We start from the raw sequence: 7,299 nt of genomic DNA, 5'->3' as shown, positions 1-7,299 counted from the left end.
GGCCGTGGCGGGTGCCTGAGTCCTACCTGTCAAACACCCCTAAGCATGCCTTTAAGATATGAACCTGAATAATATCTACTACATTATGAAAATAATAGATATGAAGGAAAAATGCCATCAAGGCATATGTACGTATACATGAAAAATACAGTGGGCGAGCCAGTAAATCTGCTACAGAAAACCAAACATCCAAAATTGAAAGCCGACAAGGCCACATATAACCCAACTAGACATATTGTCCACAAACCTCTAATAGAAACATAATTTTACAATGATGGGATTGAGCCACGTCATACCCATATACATAAATATATACGAACGTATCATACCAAAATCAAAAGCAGCTCCGGATCAAGTGGAGTACGCCAACTCTCGGTGATCATGAATCCTAAGAAGGGGGACCGTCAACTTTCCTACCTGCACCTGCGAGCATGAAACGCAGGCTCTGTGAAATAGGGCGTCAGTACGAAAAATATACTAAGTATGTAAGGCATGAAAATTAGTACGTAACAGACATGGATGAAACATGGAATATAGAAACACGTCTTTAAATTTGAATAACTTTATAATTCTGAAACATTTATAATGTCATGCACGTGCGTATAAATGTTGCGCCATGCATAGGTATGGGTGTACAAAATATCGTCAAGCCACTAAGGACATCTCATCATATCGTATCGGCCATTGTGGGCAACATCATCAACATATACCAGCTGATCAGGTGGTGGTGCGTATATAATGCCGTAACCATTTCTCATATTACATATACATATACATACATATATATATGCGTATATAACACCATTTGAGTCATATTTCAGCCACTGTGGGCAACATCATCATCATATACCAGCTGATTATGTGGTGATGCGTATATAACGCCGTAACCTTTTCCCATATCCCATATACATATATTTGCATATATACGCATATATAACGCCATTTGGTCATGGGTCAACTGCATGAAAAATACATAATAATCTCGATATTCCGTTCGGATAAACTTTTCCAACTGCGTATTATTCTGAGACCAATGGACAGAAAATAATAATAATTTTCATGGTGAATCAAAAATATAAACACCCCTAATAATTCTATAAATAGAGTAATTTATGGAAATTGTATATTTGCTCGTTTCTTCAATATAATTTGGACCATACTAAAAGAAAGAAGGGAAGATCTTAACATATCTGTTTCTGGAATTATTTAAACAAATTTGCTTCTATAAAATATGGACGAAATTCACACTTGGACGAACTTGTAATTTCAGACGAATTTATTCTGCTTCTAACATTTTTGAACGAAATGTTGGATAAGGATTGAATTGTTGAAGTCTTGAAATTGAACGAAATATCTCTGCTCTCTCACGTTTATGGTTTTAAAAACCAAGGAATTCAATTGTTGTTTGATTTTCAATAACGGAAATGTTTCTGATTTCTCATATCTTTTGAACCTAAGAATGAAGATAAGATTTTATGTATTAGGTTAGTTAAATTTTTGATTTGGCCATAAATATCCACACGGCATAGGTGGCTAATGAGTCATCTTAGCCTTGTGGCATTTGTGCCACGTTTTTTTGGAGTAAGCTTTTGTTAATTTTATCTACTTATTAGTTAATTGGGTTATGTTTCGTTACCTAATAATTAATCAATTACCCGCATAATTTAAAAATTACCATAAATTACTTAAAATTTTATTTATTTTTAAAATATTTCATATATACTTTATATATTATACTACCATGGTCATATGGTACCTTGCATAGTACTAGTTCATAATTATCGGGTATTATCGCTCTACCCGTATTTTATTCCAAATTGGCCACTTTCAACGAAACTCGTTTTCTTTAATCCATGTATCCATTTATCCTTCATAACACTTATTTATTGCTTGATACAAATAGCATAAATACGTTAACGTCAAGATAATCTCATCCCTGAGTCCACGTCAATTAACTGAAGACGAAACTTTTAACGTATGAAACAGCGAGATGTAAAATGAGTTGTCCGGGCGGATCCATATATTGATACTATAGCACGTGAGTTGTCCGTGGAGCACGTAAGTTGTCTGTGCGGATCCAGATATTTACATTATAGCACGTGAGTTCTCCGTGCAACATGTGAGTTGTCCCTGCAGATTATAGCGCTTGGGCTGAAGGAGCCCCTCCGGAGTTTGTACACCCCAGTGAACGCAGGTACCTACTGAATGCGAGTGCCGAGTGCTAAGATAGTGGAAGGACTAAGTGACTATTGTTCTGAGAGAATGCATTGATTTCATTATTGTTGCATTTCAGCTGTCATATAATACTATTTTGGAAATTTCTGAAAGATATTATCTTTTGTTCAGTCCAACTTGATATTAAATTATTGTGTGGACCTTAATTGTTGAATTTGCAAGCATGCCTACATTCTTATGTTGGAAACTACTGTAATTGGACTTAGCTGTGTAGCTCATCACTACTTTCAGTTCTTTATTTAGTATTTTAATTACTTGCTGAGTTGGTTGTATTCATACTACATCATGCACCTCGTGTGCAGATCCAGGTGCTTTCGGATATGCCGACTGTTAGATCTCAAAGTATTATCAGCTGGAGACTATCAAGGTAGATGTTTGGCGTCCGCTGACCTTGACTCTTTCTTCCTTTCGGCTATCATTTAGATGCTCATGTATTTAGTGACATCGGATTTTGGGAGTGTTTTATGTTGGTATTAATGAGATTCTTGTATTGACTTTAAATATAATATTTTCAAACTTAAAAGAAATTGTGGTTTATTGAGGTTATTGGCTTGCCTAGTATCGAGTTAGGCACCATCACGACTGGTCAGATTTTGGGTCATGACATTTTGCTACCCATCAAAAGCATTTATTTCCTTACCAAAAACTTGACCAAACTCCTTCATTCTCTAGAAAGAAATTTGGTGATAAGTCAATTTCTTTAAACCCGTACCCTCTTTTATTTGACAATCTTGTATCTTCCGTAGCTTGATGTCATATTCTAAAATGTGTTAGTTGAAAGGTAGAATTCCACATTTAGGATTAGGATTTAGGAAGGTGGCTCAACATGTTTCACGAAGTATTTGTAATATCTTTCAGTACTTATAATGGTTGGAACTATTAAATCTTAATGTAGAAACGTGGTAAAATGGCTTTCAAGTAATTTAAGATTTGTTTTGGATGGTCCTTAGCCCAAGATCTTTTCCTGGAAACTTGACCAAAATTATCCATGAAACTAATCATTTGATTTTAAGTAAACTTATGGGATAGATCAAATTCAAATAGAAGAAGACGACTTCGAACTATATGTACAGGAGATGGACGTCTTCTCTGCGTATCGCAAATAAGAGGTAACTGCACTTCAAAGAAAACAATAATTTATCTAGTAAAGGGATCTAAAAGATATCATACTACAGAAATAAATAAATACAACACGAATTTTAAGGTGTACAAATATTTGCACAATCACGTCTTCTAAAAAGTCAATATAAGTAAGTATTTTGCACTAACGTGATTTTATAAATTAAATGTATGATAAGTACTCCCCTTCTGTCATATTATCTGTCATCATTCTCTTGTACTCGCTCCTTAAGAAAAATTAATTAGGATGGAATTTTGAGTACTTTACCTTTATTCATATTTTAATATTTCATCTTTTTTCATTAGTATTTGAACAAAGGTGTTTGTAGTCTTCAAGAATATGTATTACTAAGGGTAAAAAGGAAAAAGATAATTGTTTACCTTGAAAATAGTAATTACAATTAAATTGGATTTTGTGGTTCTAAAAATATGGGATCTATTTTTATGCTAGTTGTTTAGGCAGTAGATGCTAAGTGACATACTTGGAAACAAGACAAGAGCTTGAAAACAAGATGATAACCAAACCGAATGACTGACAATCGGGGCCTCGGGGTCGAATCTGATGTTCGGCTGGGAGCTATCGAGGGTGGATTAACAGTTATGATAGAATCAATGACGGCTCTTTCTGACCAATTATGAGCAATAAATGAATAACAATAAATAGAACACAATGAATATAAGTAATAAATGCAAGTGATAAGATCAAGAATATATGTTAGAGAGCAGAGAGAATGTTCTTGTGTATTCAATATTGGGCAACATATGTTTATAAAATAACAAGGATCCCCTTTATCTATCAGGGAAAATTACAAGATAGTACAAATGCATTTATTAAGAAGATATGGGGCTGGTACATCCATTTAATGCCTTGATCCGGGTCTGAACTAGCCCACTAGGCTTTGCCAGCTCTAGCTACGCGCCTTGGGAACTTCCCACTTTTTTGCCATAACCATCGATCTGAATTGCCCGAGGTCGGGCGTCGACAACCCTTCGGGTGTTAATCTCGACAATAATCTCGAGCCTATAGAAACGTGGTTATGAAGTGCCTTAGTGACCGAAATTTGGACCCTTTGATTTTACCTTATACAGATAGTACCCGCGTTTCTTGGAGTGAAATGATAAGAAACGACTTCTATATCTATCTCCTCGACCTTACCACGATGATGTCATACTCATGACGTAAGCCTTTGTGATAATTGAGGCGTCCCGTCGATTCACCTTTCAAGAATCATTAAATGTACCTTTCTATAATCGTTCGATGTACCGCCAATTTATATTCTCCAAAGTGATAATATCACCGCTGGTCCAGTTCCTGAAAATGCATTGATTACGCCTGCCCGTACATCTTTCAAAGACATTGATTGCACTGTCGGTTATGCTCCCACACTTCCTATAAATGGAAGCCTTCTTGAATCAATCTTTATTCAAATGTTTTTCAACAGCCCTTTACCCCTGTCTTCTCTTCATTTTCATCCATTGTTATTTCCCATGTTTGAGGCTTGTGGCCTTAAGGTTACATGGCAGTGTCCTCATTTGTTGCGCCATGACCTCTTTCCAAAGCTTTCCCTTCCAGAGCGAAATTGTACTGGTTTGTTGTTATTGTTGTTGTTGTTGGCCCGAGGTAATGAGAGAGAATCTCAAATTACCCTCGCATTAAAGGATATATGCACCACGAACTTCTACTCATCCTTCCTAATTGCCCGGTGCAGTGCCTCATTCCTTTTGATTTCGTGGAGTGAGGTGGTGCCACCTACTAACTGTTGCATCCCACACCGGTGCAACGTCTCGAGAAGTGGCTTCTCAGTAGTAGTGCTGGCGGGACCCATACTCGCTAGATTTTTCACCCAGCCACTTCTTCATCTTTTACTGTTTCTTCTTCATATTTTTCTTCTTCTTCGTCAACGTTTTCTGCTTCTTCTTTATCTTGAAGATACCATTTGAAAGATCGAGAGGAGGACCCGAGAGAACGGTTCTTGAAGACACTACCCACGAGGATGTACCCCGGAAAACAGATTAGGCTCGTAGTTGTTATATACATTTTTTCCGTTTTCTTTGGCTTCTTTCTTTCTGTGTAAGGACCTTTAATGGGCTTTTGTAATCATGTGTAAGGACCCCTCGTGGGCTTTTATAATTGTCGTTTATTAATGAAAAATATGTTTCTTCGATTTGACTCTGAAATATGCTTTATTTCCCTTTATCTACATTTGTGAAGAATGTGAATGTATGATTCTACCGATCGGTACTAATACCGAGCCCGGTTGTAAGTATTTCTCTGGCTCCTGACTGATTAACCCGATTCCCTGTGGAACCCTTTGTCGTTCCTTGGACCGAGCCCGGGTTTGATTGATAAACTCAGGTCATCAGGACCTCTGACTTCGAGTTGAATGAAAGTAAGGCTTCGAACTTTCAGAAATAACATAGCTTTTCAGACCCCGTGATAGTCCTCAATAGGAGATTTGCTCGGATGTCAAAGAATAAAGATAGCTTGTAGGCTTTCGAAAATAGTCCCCGAGTGAGAGTTCGCTCAAACTTGGGCGACCTGGAAACTTGTTTTGAACTTAGAGAGAATATAGCCTCAAGGCATTGCAGATAGACCCCGGATGAGGTTATGCCTGGACTTGAATAGCCCCTAGGTTAAAGTAACCGAGAAAACGTTTAACTTGATCCGAAGGCGAAAGATAGCCTAAGGTTTTATTGGTAGTTTTTGAGCAAAAGTTGGCTTGAGCATAGGCAGCTCGAGGTATGGAAAATCGGGTATACCATCTGTACTTGCAAAAGTAGAAATTCTCGAGGTAGGGTAACACCTCGAGGTCAAACCCATATGAGTAGGTTTTTAGAGCTTATCTTCTTCTTGGCAGAGGTCCTCGAGATCGACTACCATCTTGAGGCTTATAATGATATAAATGGCTCCTTAAAGCATATCTTCTTCTTGGCAGAGGTCCTCGAGATCGGGTACCATCTCAAGGCTTATAATGATATAAATGGCTCTTTCGAGCATATCTTCTTCTTGGCAGAAGTCCTCGAGATCGGGTACCATCTTGCGGCTTGTAATGATGTCAATGGATTTCTAGAGCCTATCTTCTTTTTGATAGAAGTCCTCGAGATCGGGTACCATCTCGAGGCTTGTAATGATGTCTGTGGCCTCCTGGAGCCTATCCTCTGTTTGATATAACTCCTTGAGATCGGGTACCATCTCGAGGCTTGTAATGATGTGGGGGTTTTTGATCCCCGAAATATCGTATGGCAGTGTTAATTACATGACACAGTTATGAAGCGACCACGATAGTTCTGTTGGTACATCTTCCCAAAGCAAACAATGGCTTAGTCAGCATTTTTAATTGGCCTTTGAGACAGGTGGATAGTCGTCACTTTCTCCACATATAGGGGTGTATTCCTTCTTTTGATGATTTTGCTATTCCGAGTAGTTATCCTCCTCTATAGAGCTTTCCTTCCCTATGTTAGGACCTTCACCATTTCTACTTTGAAGCCCTTACTCGAATTCCCTAGTTTTACCATAGTTATGGCTGCTACACCATGGTCCGCTCGGCAAGGAGAGGGGAGTTCCGCCCCTGAAAGCTTTTTGAACCAAAATGCTCGGGGTCATTGGGAGTATGTCTCGAAGTTTATTTCTTTAGTAGGAGAGGGGCACCTTAAGTCAGTGAGGAAAGATTGTGGATGGGGGAAAAGGTAGTACTGCGGGTACCTTCCCGGAGAGAGAGAGCATCAAGGATCACACTGAGGGGTTTTTGAACGTATAAACTTATCCCTTCACGCTGGGCCCCCGTGATAGGGTTGTGCTTGACTTCTGTCGAAAGTACCAGGTTACCTTGGCGCAGGTTCACCCATCATTTTGGAGGAAAGTGTTGATGATTAGGTTCTTTGCGGAAGAAGCAGGGCTCGAATTCACTCTAACTCATCTCATCAGGTTGTATCAGCCTTTTCACC

This window comes from Nicotiana tabacum, chromosome 6 (assembly GCF_000715075.1).
Source record: "Nicotiana tabacum cultivar K326 chromosome 6, ASM71507v2, whole genome shotgun sequence".
NCBI classification, from domain to species: Eukaryota; Viridiplantae; Streptophyta; class Magnoliopsida; order Solanales; family Solanaceae; genus Nicotiana; species Nicotiana tabacum.
Note: the sequence above shows the minus strand (reverse complement) of the source record.